Genomic DNA, 16134 nt, shown 5'->3' with positions numbered 1-16134 from the left:
TTTCCTAGGAACATTCCACAGCTTGAAGGGGTTGACACAATAAAAGTCTATAATTGATTAAATACATTGTTTCTTCATCCCCTGACTCCTTATATGCATGTTTGTGTGTGTTCTTTGGCTTTGCCAATTATTGTCAACTCTTTGAGGTAGGCCAGAAAAGGAAACATACCCCAAAGATAGAATAGAATAGAATAGAATAGAATAGAATAGAATAGAATAGAATAGAATAGAATAGAATAGAATAGAATAGAATAGAATAGAAACAACCTTGCAGGACTTCTAGTCCAGCCCCCTACTCAAGCAGGAGAACCTATATACCATCTCTAATTCTATTTTATTGCTGTAAGGTAGAATAATAAAATGTTAAGAGTCTGCCAGAGTTCTCCCTCTCCTCTCTTCTGCTATGCAGAATCCTGGTAGGATCATTTTGAGTTTCTTCCTATATTCTTTCAGCACTAATATTTCATTTATTGCCCATTTCTGGTTAAAGGCTTTCACATTTCTTCACTATCTCTCTATATCACTTTCTCTGTCAGAAACAGTCTACCTTCCCATGGACAAAGACATCCCACCATGTGTTTATTACCTGAACATTTCTCTGTCAAGCCCAAATTTTAATGAAATACTACCCTTGGCTCACAGCTTCTTTTCCCTGTTTTTCTTCCAACTCAGTTTTGTATTTAAGGAGTCTGATTTTCCTCAGGTATCTATGTTTATATACCAACAAGTATGATTCCTTATGGAAATGTGGTTTCTAAAACTCATCTGCACAAGCTGTGTATTTGCTATATCTAGGTTCTGCTGGCTGGTGACTGGAGTTCATAATGTCCTTCCTTAGCAGATAGGAAAAATACAAGCAGATGCCCACTAAACATTGTTGTGCTCTCTGTTCTACTGATGAAAAACTAAAAAGATTATTCCACTTTTGATTTTCATGCATACTGCTAAGTGCTCTTTTAAATATTCCTCTGTAGTCTGTTTTTGACAACAGTGCTCATGTTAGTGTGTCTTTAGCTATGTTTAGTATTGACATTCTAAAATAAAAATACACATTTTTATTTCTCATGTATTCTTTTATGGTGCTTTTTAGTCACTGTATTTCAAAGTCAATTCCCTTTAAGATCATACCTTTATTTTCCATCAGTAATAGTTTACTGCAAACTGTAATTTCATTACATTTCCCATGGCTTCTGTAACTTATTCTGTTTTCTTTCCTTTCCACCTACAGTTCTCTCTAAATCAATACTGAACTTTTATTTAGATGTTGCATTTCTTTGTAATATCTATTTTCAAATAATAACTGGATCATACATTCATGTTGCATTTTTTTGTCCCTGTTCTTCCTGCCTAGAAAGATCATTTAAAGGATTCATTCTATATTTTATCTTTGAGAAGGAATGCAAGAGCGTTGGGTTGGCTACAGAATTTTCAGATAAATCTACAATGATAGCCTCCAAGTTTTTCAACTGGATCCTTTCTTTTTTACCTTAATGAACTATATTTATATCCTATAAAGAGAAGGAAGGAAAACATTTTATGCTAGGGATGATTGATATTTTCCTTTATTCCAGATTCCCAATTTTCTAATATCAATCTCACTTTGACTCCTGTTCGCATTTTTTAAAAGGTGGTTGTATCAAAGCTGAAGATTAATCTGGACGATTATTTTTTTCACTTTTTTAAACAAGAATATATTTCTGTTGAGATTGTCAATTGCGAAAGTGAGAGCTCCAATTTATGTCTTAATGCAGCTTCACCAGTAGATGGTGCTATAACATTTGCTTCAGGCATCACTGTGGCTCTGTATGTCCTTTGGGACAGCCCATAATCATGTGACATAGGAGCCTCTGGTTCCCATTCGTCTTGCATGACACTCAATGATGGGCGTGACTTTGGCTTTGGGGAAGAAGGAGGCAATAACACCAGCTGCCTTAAGTAACACGAGCTGCCTGCAATTAGTGCAGGTTCGCATCCCACCAGGCTCGAGGTTGACTCAGCCTTCCATCCTTCCGAGGTAGGTAAAATGAGGACCCAGATTGTTGGGGGCAATAAGCTGACTTTGTAATAATGCGGCTTGGGGTGGGGGGGCGAAAGCCCTAATAAGCAGGCATATACATAGAATGAAGGCTACTGCTAAGCTTGTAAGCCGCCTTGAGTCTTCGGAGAAGGGCGGGATATAAATGGAATTTTCTTTTTTTAAAAAAATGGCTTCTCCTTGTGGGTGTGGCAATATGGCCGGTTCATGCTCATAATTCTTCTCATATTGCTGAACCATTGACACATATTCCTTTGCCTGCTGCAAACGCCTTTCAAAAACCCCAATTTGTTCACAGTAGCCTTGCATAGCCCTATCTCGCATAGTTTGCTTGAGGCTTGAAGGAGCAGAAGGAATTTTCTTCGGCTGAACTTTAGGTTTCACTCCAAGCCTTTGAAATTCATTTTGAGCCCCTGGAGTGTGAACATTTCCAAAAACAGCTGCCAGGGAGCTTGGAAAAGTAGAAAAAGGAGTGACTGACCTTGCATCGTTGACAGGAGCAGGTGCGCCTTCTCCAAGGCGTGTGGCCGAAGCTATCGGAGTTCTTAAAGTTGAAGGGAGCTGCCCCACAGAAAGACTCCTTTTCAGCCGTGGCTTCCTTCCTGACATGTTTCAGCAGTTAATCACTGCTGCCTCACTAGCACTAACTAACTGATAACAGCCGCAGAAACATGCATCTCCAAAAACATAAATCAAACCATCCTCGATACCAAAATGTCAAGGTAAAAATCACCTTTGTAGAGGGCGACGGACCGTGCTTCAGAGAATGCATGATGTGCATGCAGGAAGGCAATAAAAACACGACACATAATCTTACTAAATACCTTTTACTAAATATATATTATAAAGACAGCTAGCTCACTACATCCTAACGTAACAGACAGTAGCAGCAAAGTGAAAAAAACAATACAGATAATAACTCTGGGAACTTTTTCTAGACATGCGCACTAAACAGACTGAAACCATAACATAACTAGTCATATGAGATTCTCTGGTTACCAGATAAGTTATCACAACAGGTGCAGAGAGCAGGGGAAAATGTACAGTTAGAAATGAACTTTCTGACGAACAAAAAAAAACGTGCAGTGACAGAGATTTAAATCAAATCTGTTTATTACACTCATATGGCCAGAAACAATAAAATATCCAATTGTAGGCTACTTACATACATTCTTATATAAAAATGCACTGAGCATGATCTAATGATGAATAAGAACACATATAAAACTTAATTTTAAAGAATTATTAGAAAAATCTGAAAATAATATTTATCTTATTTATGTTTCCGATGAATCCCCAGGGCTCCTGTGCAGAATCTAGCCACCTCCATCTATCCACCTGAATCTATCACAGCCTGTTCATCCTTAAGCAGCCACTGGAGATAAGTAGTGTCAGATAGACCAGGATACCTATCGATTATTGGGAGGATATGGTTTTTTTCGAATATCTCTGTAGAAAGAGCATTGAAGGAATATGTATCCAAAGGTGTCTCTCCACCTCTCCTGAGCCACAGGAGCAGAGTCTTTCAGTCAATTATACTTGCCGTACAGGATGGTCAATGAAAGCACATGGCACAGTGGAAGCAAAAATGGTTTCTGGTAGTTTGCTGACTCAAACTGGCTAAGATAACTGGTGGGAGTAGCAACACATCTAATAGAGTCTGGAACTATCCCTAAGTCCACTTGCCTCTCAAGCTCCTCTACTCTTTGTCACAAGCTTTGTTTTGCTTGGTCATAGTCCAACTTGAGTATTGAGGCTGGAGAGAAGCCTAATTTGGCAAGGTTGGACTCAACTGCCTTGATCCATGATAAGGAAAATTTATCTTGGAGGGTTAATGAAGCAAGGCCTTGAAGAAAGAAATTAAGCTTTAGCCAGATATATAAAGCAGCTGTACAGATTCTTGCTCCAACTTTTATCAATCCTGTCTCTAGGCACAGAAGTGCATTTGAGACACAACACAGGATTCTAATTTTTCAGAATTTTGCAGTATGTTTCACTGCAAAATATATGCATATATACAAGTATATAAATAAATACTAAAAGTGCATATGAAATATGTATATATTCAGGGGATATATGAAAATATTAAAAAGTATTAAAATACATTTTAAAAAAATCTCACTCTTTTGAAAATGAATATAAAACTTGGTGCAAATTGTTATGTCAGGTTTTTATTTATACTTTTATTTGCAAAATTCACTGAGGCAAGAATTATGTGAAAGGAACCTGCATTGAAGAGACTGAGAAACCACACAAAACTGCAACTGTAGCTGACAAATAAAAAATAATAATTATCCCATCAGAAGAGCAATCCCTACGTATGTTATTTTGATCATTGTCACATAAAACATGAATATATTTGAAATGTATGTTTTTAATGAAGTGTGTAATAATGTTGACATTCATAAATAGCCTTACTATTTAAACATTTTTAAGGAAGGCTAAAACATTTACGAAATGATAAAATACTATCATACAGTCATTTTCACACTTTTCCCTTGTTAGACAGATTTTGAAACTACTGCTTTGTTCAAATTCTTTATAGAAATCTCAAGGTCAAATGCTAAAAATAAGCTGAATTGTCTGAGCCTCTGTTCTCTTGACACTGAAAGTTGCATGACTCTCGGCTAAAACGTTAAGCTCATCATATTTTGTACATACATACATACATACATATGCATACCAGAACTCACTCCCTTTAACTCCCTGTCTATTTCTCTAACACACCAAAGGATTAGACTGAGTACATAACTTCATGGAGAGAGAATTGACTGCTTGCCATTTTTCTCTTTTGTCTAATTTCAGAGACATCTGTGGGTGATTTCTTCAAAAATCTATATCCTGGCTGGGAGAAAGATACAATGATCTTGTAGCACATAACCTCAGCTGTATATTGTGGCAGAAACATTTGTTGAGCATGCTGCATGGTAGCTGCTTCATGCTAAGCACTTTAAATGTTTCTTTAGTTATCGGCATCATGAATGGTTCTTCAGTTTATTAGAAAGCAAGGTCTTTACTCAGAAAAGAATGGGTTAATCTAAAGCAGGGTTGTCAAACTGCTGGCCCGCAGGCCAGATGCATCATAGTGAAACTGTGCCTAGCCCATTGCCAGCAATAGCAAAAAAGCCGCGATACGTCGTGACACGTCACGACTGTTAGAAAAACTTCAGGATCTATGAAAATAAAATCCAATAAAAATAATTTAATTTAATTAGTTTAGACATTATCAAACCAACCAATTCTGGGCAATGTATAAGAAAAGTGACAGCACACAAACAGGTTACAATAATTATAAAATAAACAAGAAAAACCATGGCAGATACAATCAACCATATCCTCATACAATTCAGCTGAGGTTCCAAACATCTTAGTCCAAGGTCTAGGAGAACGGCCGTGTTTTAATGCTATCTGCAATGACAGATGAATGGGAGCCCCATGGGTATCAGTGAGAATGTTATTCCAGAGAGCGGATAAACAACATTGTTTACTTGAGGAGTGAAGTAGCCGAAGGACCACTCGGGACGACAGGCTACTTAACTAAAGGTTTATTTAGAGCAAGGCACAAACAGAATAACTCGCCCGGCTTTTATAGCCGGCAGCTGTCAGTGAGGGCCAATCAGGAACGTTCATTTTGGTGCCGCGTCTATCCGGACCAATCCGCGTCGTCTGTTCTTGACAGTTCAGGCTTCCGCATGGCTCGGTGTTTTGACAGCTGCAAGCTGTCAGTGGTTGCGCCTGCGCCGTGCGGGGAACTTTGACAGCTGTCAAAGTTCCCGCGTGTTCTCCTGTCAGATTTGTTTATCCTCATCGTATAACCGGTTAACTTGTTAACTTATATATATATTAAAACTGTTTACAGATATAATACAAGGAGGATTGAACTATGTTAACTCTGCTTGATCAAATATGCCAGTCTTATGCCACTGGACATTGGTAGTTTCTCAGGTAACCAGGCCCTATGCCATCTAGGGCTTTATATGTCATAAGCAGCAACTTGAAAAATATTGGTAACTATTGAGGCTTGCAAAGCAAAGTGTCACATAGGCATCCTAAGGCATACCTCTCACTGCTTGCCTTGCTATATTCTGGACCAATTGAAGCTTTAAGTGGTTTTTAAAGGCAGCCCCATGCTGAGCACATTGCAATAGTTGAGAAGTTATTATTATTTATTATTTAGCATATGATGAGAATATGACAAAAGAGAGGTAAACATATACACACAATCCATGTAATTATACCCACTACTTCTATGGGGGGGGAGGGCATGGCAGTAACTAGATGTCCAATTCAGCTATCCACCAGTAAAGTCATTAGAGCATGAGTAACTGACTCAAGGGCCTCTCAGTTCAGGAAAAGGTGCAACAGGAGCATAAATTTGGGCAAAGGCCAAAACTGCCATTGAGTTGGAACTCTAGGACCATGAAGACATCTCAGATTCCACACTACATTTAATGGGGAAATGCAAACCCATCCAAGGTTAATGTCATAATATCTTCATATCTAGTTTATCCAATAGCCGAAGACACTCCATCTTGATTCAGAGATGGTTTCTCTCCATGCAAACCTGTACAGTGTTCAGGTAACAAGATAAATCCAGGACAACTTTACTTCCCTTATTGTTCTTTTTTATATATTTAATTTAAGATTTAAATGTAATGTTTGTTTTTTAATTATATTTATTCCTTTATTATTTTATACAGAGTATAATTATTTATAAAGTAAGCAAATTAATGATAGACTGCACTTGGGAAACAAAGTACATCTAGCATGGTCCTTTTAGTACTATTCTTGCTGACAATATTCTCCAGAAAAACAAGAGATCAGTTATCATTAATTATTTGTTAATATTCTATGGGAAAACCTAATATATATATATATATATATATATATATATATATATATATATATATATATATATATATATATATATGGATCCTTGGTTTTTCGGGTTTTTCCCCGCGTAGAACTAAAGGTGTAGGCGCAACGTTTCGACGAAATCCCATCCGTCATCATCAGGCTAGTGGTTTCTGCTTCCTTCTTCTGGGAGAAGTATGTGGCTGTTTGTTTTTCTTTTTTAAACTGCCAGAGGGGGTGTGTTCTGTGAGTGGAAGTGTGCTGATTGGGTGGGGATTATGTGTGTTCTGATTGGATGGGAGTGTGTTTTGAATGGTGGGGGTGTTCTGATTGGGTGGGGGTGTGTTTTGAGTGGATGGGCTGGTCTCAGCTGCCAGCCTTAGACCTGAGCTGGTGAGTTGTGCTGTTTTTGTTTGCCTTCGTGTTTGTGGTGGTGCCATGTTTTTATAGTGGGTGTCAGTTTGCTTATTATGTGGTTTGGAGGGGTTTAAAGTGGCTGATGTTGCAGCTGTAGTTAGGTTTCTGTTTTGTGGTTGTGCCTCTTTATCATTGTGGGTTCGGATTTGCTTTTTGAATAGTTGTGTGGTGGTGATGTCATGTGATGTTATCATGAGTTTGGGTCTGGTATCATTCTTGGTGGTTGAGACTCGTCTGTCAATCAAGGCGGGTTTCCAAATAGCTGGTAGGCGAGAGGTATCATCTCGTTTGTTCATGCTGTGGGGGCGTTTTTCTATCTCAATGGCTTCTCTGATTATTCTGTTGTTAAAATGTTCAATTTTGGCGATAGTTTTGGTTTTTTTAAAATCAATTTCATGTCCCGTGGCAGGATGGTGGATATTTTTCTGTCTGTGTAGAATGCTGTTTTGATGTTGTGTTTTTGGAGGACCTTGCTGATTCTGTCTGTGGTCCCTTTTAAGTATGGGAGGAGGGCTTTGCCATTTTCTTGTTCTCTGTCTTGGGTTTTTGTGGGTGTCTCTCTTCGGATTAAGTTGGTAATCGTGTTTCTTTGGAATCCATTGGCTGTTAATACATGGTGATGGCGGCGGCTGTGTCCATAGCGGCGGCTGTGTCCATAGCGGCTCAGCGGCAGCGGCTTCGATGACTCAGCGATGGTGTTATGCCCGGTTTGCCGGCCCCCCGGTTGGTTTTGCATATCCCAGATGGGTTGGCACCCCCACTGCTTCTGATGGCCCTGAAGGTTCCTGGGCTAGCCGGTTGATCCCGGTGGAGCCCAGTGGGGCCTTGTGGACTTGGGCCATTTTGAAGGACTTTGGAAGATCGGCGGGGAATTTAATGGACCTGGGGGAGCCAATCTTTGTTGACCACAGTCTGGAAGGCCCCAATAATTATCGAACTAAGGGCCTATGGACTGGTGGTCAGTTACAACCTCTGGGAATGACGAGACAACGGGGGACTTGGCTGTTATCAGAATTGACTATGATGGCTTGTTTTTGCTTTTACAATCGACTGTGCATTGCCCCTTATACCCCAAAGGACAGAGAATTCTGGGTATGGGCCATTGTGAGAGGATGGCCGAATTTACATCTCCTGCCCCTAGAGGTGAGAGCTCTATGGGGCAGGCCATACCCAGTGGGGTTGCTCCAGACTTCCATCCCTCCCCCCGAGAATTGGCTCTGTAGCCGTAGTGAGAGGACGGTGGTAGGCCTGCCCGGGGGGCTTATCCAGCTGAGTGGCAGCGGCTGGATGGAGGCCTGGGACTCCCTCTCCGAATAGATCCTCCTCATGGACTATCATCTATGGACTGCCTGCGATTCGGACTGCTATTTATGCCTTCCTTTAAATATTCGTCCACGGACTTGTGCGCCCTCAGGGGTGCTCCCCCCTCCTGGGTGCGACCCGCCTTGCCAGCCGATTATAACCTCGAGGAAGGGCCCATTTATTGGGACCCTGAGAGTTGGCTGGGCACGGGTAGGGGCCTTCGACGTAGACCTAATAAGAGGCCCCTGATTATTTTTCTTTCAAAATTTTTTAGGGGGTTAGGGAGGCGGGAGGGTTCTTTTGGTTGTTTGGATAAGGGGGGCTATCCAACTACCGCTGTTCTGGCTAGGGCCGATGGAGATCGCTGGGGGGAGGAGCGGGGGTCGGTCACCTCCGGGGCTCCAGGGCTGGTCGTGGGGCTACCTATTCCCACGACATCAGGGAATGGCAGCAGATGGAGGAGCAGAGGGCCGTATCGATCTCAGGGAAGGCCTCTCCGCTACTTACAAGCGGTGAGGCACTCCGACCCTCTGGCTCTACCCCAAGGTCCCGGGAGTGAGGGTGTGCAGCCCCCTGAGCTCCGGCTGGTGTATTTGAACGCCAGGTCCGTCGCTAATAAGGCTCCTCTCGTTCGTGATCTGGTCGAGGGTGAGCAGGCGGACCTGGCTTGCATCACGGAGACTTGGTTGGGCCCAGAGGGCGGGATTCCTCTGGTTGATCTTTGCCCACCAGGTTTCCGGGTGCTGCACCGGCCTCGGGCTCAGGGTAGGGGTGGGGGTGTGGCTGTTGTTATAAGGGAGACCTTGTGTCCGCGGGAGGCCACTGTTCCTCAGATAGTCGGGTGTGAGTCTCTCTTTTTGAGATGCGGCCCTGGTGCGCAGTTGGGCTTGCTGCTGGTGTACCTTTCGCCTAGTCATGCAGCAGCAGCCCTGCCTGAGCTGCTCGATGTCCTCTCTGCGCTGGTGGTTGAGTTCCCGAAACTTATAGTTTTGGGGGATTTCAACCTACCATCGCTGGGAGGATCATCTGAGTTGGCCCGGGAGTTCATGGCTTCCATGACGGCCATGGACCTGACGCAGGTAATTTCGGGACCGACTCATGAGGGAGGCCACACCCTTGACCTAGTTTTCTTATCTGGACGGTGGTTAGATGATCTTGGTGGGGGCTCTCCAATTATTATGCCCCTGTCATGGACCGATCATCATCTCCTGCGGCTGGTCTTCTGTTTTGCCACCCCCCGCCGTGGGTGTTTGGAACCAATTAAATGGTACCGCCCCAGACGCTTAATGGATCCCCAGAGGTTCCAGACAGCTCTGGGATCCCCACCTGCCTCCCTTGCTCACAGCTCGGCAGATGCCTTAGTGGAAGCCTGGGAAAGGACGGCCACTGAGGCTCTTGACCGAGTTGTACCCCTGCGGCCCCTGACCCGGTGCAGATCCCGTCGAGCTCCATGGTTCTCTGCGGAGCTTCGGGAGATGAAGCGTCGGAGACGGGGCCTAGAGAGCGGTTGGAGGTCCAGCCGATCCGAATCCGACCGATTGCGACTAAGAGCCTACATTAGGTCTTATCTCGCTGCGATAAGGGAGGCGAGGTCTAACCACTTCGCCACCCTTATCGCGTCCGCAGATAATCGCCCGGCCGCCCTGTTTAGGGTGACTCGCTCCCTCCTAAATCAGGAGGTGAGGGAGGATCCCTTGCAGGGCCGTGCCGAGGAGTTTAACCAACATCTGTCGGACAAAATCACTCGGATTCGGACCGGTCTGGACTCTGACTGGGCAGAGTCTGACGATCAGGACACGGGTGGTCTTGTCGATATCATCTGGGAGGAGTTTGATTCTGTGACTCCGGAGGAAGTGGACAGGATCATGGGGAGGCTGAGCACCACCACATGTTTATTGGACCCGTGCCCTTCCTGGCTGGTTTATGCAGCCCGGGAGAGGACACGCAGCTGGTTCCAGGCAGTTATATCGGCTTCTTTGAGTGAGGGTATCTTCCCCGCCGTCTTGAAGGAGGCGGTGGTGAGGCCTCTCCTCAAGAAGCCTGCCCTGGACCCGGCTGTATTGAATAACTTTCGTCCTGTCTCCAACCTTCGCTTTCTTGCGAAGGTTGTTGAGAGTGTGGTGGCGCATCAGCTCCCTCTGGTCCTGGATGAAGCGGATTATCTAGACCCGTACCAATCGGGTTTCAGGCCCGGGCACAGCACGGAGACGGCATTGGTCGCGCTGGTGAATGATCTCTGGAGGGCTCGGGACAGGGGGCATTCCTCTGTCCTAGTCCTATTAGACCTCTCGGCGGCTTTCGATACCATCGACCATGGTATCTTGCTGCGGCGTCTCAGGGGATTGGGAGTGGGAGGCACAGTTTTACGGTGGTTCTCCTCCTATCTCTTGGGACGTTCGCAGTCGGTGTTGGCAGGGGGGCAGAGGTCGACCGCGAGGTCTCTCATTTGTGGAGTTCCTCAGGGGTCGGTCCTCTCGCCTCTCCTGTTCAACATCTACATGAAGCCGCTGGGTGAGATCATTCGTGGCTTTGGAGTTGGGTATCATCAGTACGCTGATGATACCCAACTTTTCTTTTCGACCCCAAACCACCCCAGTGATGCCCTCGACGTGATGTCCCGTTGCCTGGAGGCGGTTCGGGTCTGGATGGGGAGGAACAGACTCCAGCTCAACCCCGACAAGACTGAGTGGCTTTGCATATCTTCATCCCGGGTTTATTCGGACATTCCACCTCTAACTATGGGGGGTGAATTATTACCCCCCGTAGATAGGGCTCGCAACTTGGGGGTCCTCCTAGATTCACGGCTCACCTTGGAAGATCATATAGGAGCCGTGACTAGGGGGGCCTTTGCACAGGTTTGCCTGGTGCGTCAGTTGCGGCCCTATCTTAGCCGGGATGATCTGTGCACGGTCACTCATACGCTCGTGTCCTCTCGTCTGGACTACTGCAACGCTCTCTACATGGGGCTGCCCTTGAGGACCACTCGGAAGCTCCAACTGGTACAGAATGCAGCCGCGAGAGTGGTGTTGGGAGTCTCCCGATACTCCCACGTTACACCTCTGCTCCGTGAGCTGCATTGGTTGCCAGTTGTCTTCCGGGTGAGATTCAAGGTACTGGTAACGGTATTCAAAGCACTCCATGGCATGGGGCCGGAGTACCTCAGGGAACATCTGCTGCCGGCATCAAGCTCCCTGCGCCCTGTGCGTTCCCACAGAGAGGGCCTCCTCAGGGTGCCACCGATCAGAGAATGTCGATTGGTGGCCCCCAGGGGGAGATCCTTCTCTGTGGGCGCTCCGGAGCTGTGGAATCAGCTACCGGTTGAGCTCCGGATGGCGCCCGATCTTCGCTCCTTTCGCCGCGATCTCAAGACATTTTTGTTTGTACAAGCCGGCCTAGCCTGAGGGGGAGTGTTGGGGTTGTTTTATCTTTTGTTTTTTAATTTTTCTGGGGGTTTTTAGCGTTGTATTTATATTGTTTTTAACTAGGGCAATTGTTTAATCTGTTTTTAATGTTTGTATTGGTTTTTTATTCTGCCCTGTGAACCGCCCTGAGTCCTCAGGGAGAAGGGCGGTATATAAATGTTATTAAATTAAATTAAATTAGTGAGAGTGTGTAGTTCGGTTTTTAGGTGTTGTTCGTCAGCTAGGTGTTTTGTTCTGGAGATGAGTGTCTTGGCTACGGAGTTGATCTGTGCTGGGTGGTGGTGTGAGAGTGCGTTCAGATAGCGGTTTGTGTGTGTTTTTTTATGGTAGATAGTGTGTCCTAGGGAGCCGTTGGGTTTCTTGTAGACTAAGACATCAAGGAAGGGAAGTTGATTGTTAGCTTCTGTTTCCATGGTGAATTGTATTTTGGGGTGTAGGCTATTGAGGTGTATGAGGAAGTCATCCAGTTTTTCTTTGCCGTGTGGCCAGATTACGAAGGTGTCATCTACGTATCTGAGCCAGAGTTTGGGTTTGTGGTTGGATTTTTCTAGAGCGAGGGTTTCAAAGTGTTCCATGTAGAGGTTTGCGATGACAGGTGAGAGGGGTGATCCCATGGGTGCTCCTTCCATTTGTTTGTATCTTTGTCCATTGTAGATGAAGTATGTGTTAGATAGGCAGTGGTTGGTCAGATCTAGGATGTGTTTTGGGGGGTTGTATTTATTTAGGATAGCTGTCAAGGCTTCTTTGATTGGCACTTGGGTGAAGAGGGATACAACATCGAAGCTCACAAGTAGGTCCCAGGGCTGTAAGTTTAGTTTACTTATGATCTCTATGAATTGGAATGAGTTTTGTACGTGTGAGGTGATGGAATTTGCATAAGGCTGTAGTTGTTTGGCAAGAAATTTGGCTAGATTTTGTAGAGGTGAGCCTATGGAGCTGACTATGGGTCTGAGTGGGGTTCCTTCTTTGTGTATCTTGGGCAGACCATAGAGCTTAGGACATCTGGATGATTTTTCTCTGGGAATGATTGTTTTCTGGATCTCTTCACTGATGGGGGTGGCTTTTATTTTTGATTTTGTGTTTTTTTCCAGGTGGGATCTGTCTTGAGGAGTTTGTATGTGGAGTCTCGGAGTAGGTTGGATAATTTGGTATGGTAGTCAGATGAGTTCATTACCACCGTGGCGTTGCCTTTGTCTGCTGGCAGAATGATTATGCTGGTGTCATTTTTTAGGTTAAGTAGTGCTGTCTGTTCCTCTTTGGGTAAGTTGCTTTTGGGTGGTTTGCTGGTGCAGAGGATGTTGGTAACTTCGAGTCTGATTTTGTTGGCGTCATCAGGGTTAATTTTGGTCAGGCTGGATTCGACTCCGCATATAATGGTTTCCGTGGGAATGTGTTTGGGAGCGACTGCAAAATTAAATCCTTTAGACAGGACGTTGGTTTCAGCTTTGGTGAGAATCCTATCTGAGATGTTGTGCACAGTTTGTTTCATGTGTTGCTGTGGGAGAGGAGGGGTTTGTTTCTGGCGTTCCTTTAGTCTTCGGAGTTTATTGGTGTGTGTGTCTGTTTTGTAGGCAGTCTCTGTTTCAGCTCTCCAGACAGCAATTTGTTTGAATTTGTCCCAAAGTGTGGGGTGGATCTTGTTGCTGAGTTTGAGGTGAAGTGTGAGGAGGTCTCTGTTGATTCGGTCCAGGAGGAATCTTTTTGTGTGGAGTTCATTTCTGATTAGGGCCAGTTCAGTTCTTATCAGGATGCGTTTGATGGCTGCAGAGTTGGAGTGGAATTTCAATTGGAAGGATGTGGGGATTAAATTTTGATCTCGGCAGTTGCGTAGGAATGTGAGGTCACACAGAATGGAAGCTCTTCGTACTTTGAGTTTTTCATAGGTCCTAGTTAGCTGGTGGATTTCCTCCCCGTAGAGGTAAGATATTTGTTTTCTGAGGTTTTCGCAGGTGTTCGTATGTGGATCTTTGGTTATACGGGTTTTTCCCCGCGTAGAACTAAAGGTGTAGGGGCGACGTTTCGACGGAATCCCATCCGTCATCATCAGGCTAGTGGCTTCTGCTTCCTTCTTCTGGGAGAAGCATGTGGCTGTTTGTTCCTCTTTTTTAAACTGCCAGAGAAGCCATTGAGATAGAAAAACGCCCCCACAGCATGAATAAACGAGATGATACCTCTCGTCTACCAGCCATTTGGAAACCCGCCTTGATTGACAGACGAGGCCCAACCACCAAGAATGATACCAGACCCAAACTCATGATAACATCACATGACATCACCACCACACAACCATTCAAAAAGCAAATCCGAACCCACAACGATAAAGACACACAACCACAAAACAGAAACCTAACTACAGCTGCAACATCAGCCACTTTAAACCCCTCCAAACCACACAATAAGCAAACTGACACCCACTATAAAAACATGGCACCACCACAAACACGAAGCCGAACAAAAGCAGCACAACTCACCAGCTCAGGTCTGGAGCTGGCAGCTGAGACCAGCCCATCCACTCAGAACACCCCCCCACCCAATCAGAACACACCCACCATTCAAAACACACTCCCACCCAATCAGAACAGACTTGGTCCCCTACCCAATCAGAGCACACCTCCACAGAACACACCCCCTCTGGCAGTTTAAAAAAGAGGAACAAACAGCCACATGCTTCTCCCAGAAGAAGGAAGCAGAAGCCTCCAGCCTGATGATGACGGATGGGATTCCGTCGAAACGTCGCGCCTACACCTTTAGTTCTACGCGGGGAAAAACCCGAAAAACCAAGGATCCATATATATGTATATATATATATATATATATATATATATATATATATATATATATATATATATATGTGTGTGTGTGTGTGTGTGTGTGTGTGTGTGTGTGTGTGAGTGTGTTTAAGTATTTGTCAAGGTTTTTTGAATTAACCTTGCTAATTAACTCTTTCATTCCTGTTTTGGCCCGGCTCAGGGCTTATCCACAGGAACTAGTCAACTTATGACAGCTCATTATTTGTGCAAATTATTCAAATTGCTAATAAAGAATTTGGGAGGCTAAGATGATCATTTCGAACTATTTATGTTCTCATCAGTTAGTCATACCCTTTATCTGAGATTCGAACCCAGGCTGATTATATATCAGGCAGTATTTTAACCTCCTGAGCCACGGGTTCCTTCTCTCTTATATTAGCTGGAAGGCAAGGCAAATGTATGTTTAAGTATTTGTCAAGGTTTTTTGAATGGACCTTGCTAATTAACTCTTTCATTCATGTTTTGGCCCGGCTCAGGGCTTATCCACAGGAACTAGTCAACTTATGACAGCTCATTATTTGTGCAAATTATTCAAATTGCTAATAAAGAATTTGGGAGGCTAAGATGATCATTTCGAACTATTTATGTTCTCATCAGTTAGTGCCTGATATATAATCAGCCCGGGTTCGAATCTCAGATAAAGGGTATGACTAACTGATGAGTATATATATATATATACGGTATATATATATATATATACGGTATATATATATATATACGGTATATATATATATATATATATATATATATATATATATATATATATATATATATATATATGTTTTCTGAGAGAGAAGGCCCTCCCCCTGGGGGTCGACAGCCGACATTGCCTAGCTGACGGTACCCTGAGGAGGCCTTCTCTGTGTGAGCGTACTGGACGATGGGAATTTGTTCCAGGCAGCAGATGGTCCTGCAAGTATCCCGGACCTAAGCCATGTAGGACTTTAAAGGTAAGTACCAGCACCTTAAATCTCACCCGGAGGGCAACTGGTAGCCAATGCAGCTCACGCAGGAGGGGTGTAATATGGGAGTATATATATAAAATCCTGGCTGAAACTGACGTTTAGTGCCTGGGATTTCACATTTAATATACCATATTTTCCGGCGTATAAGACGACCCATGAAAATCTTCTCAAAAGTTGGGGGGTCGTCTTATATGCCCAGTCGTCTTATACGCCAGAAAATAGTACATAAATCAGTCGAGCGTCCCCGTTCTTACAAAGCAACTTCAAGCCTCCTTAGTCCAGTCCCCCCTCCAACATGACTCTCCCTTCCCACCCCCAAAAGCCTCTAA

Source organism: Vipera ursinii (genome assembly GCF_947247035.1).
Source record: "Vipera ursinii genome assembly, chromosome: 4".
NCBI lineage: Eukaryota > Metazoa > Chordata > Lepidosauria > Squamata > Viperidae > Vipera > Vipera ursinii.
Note: the sequence above shows the minus strand (reverse complement) of the source record.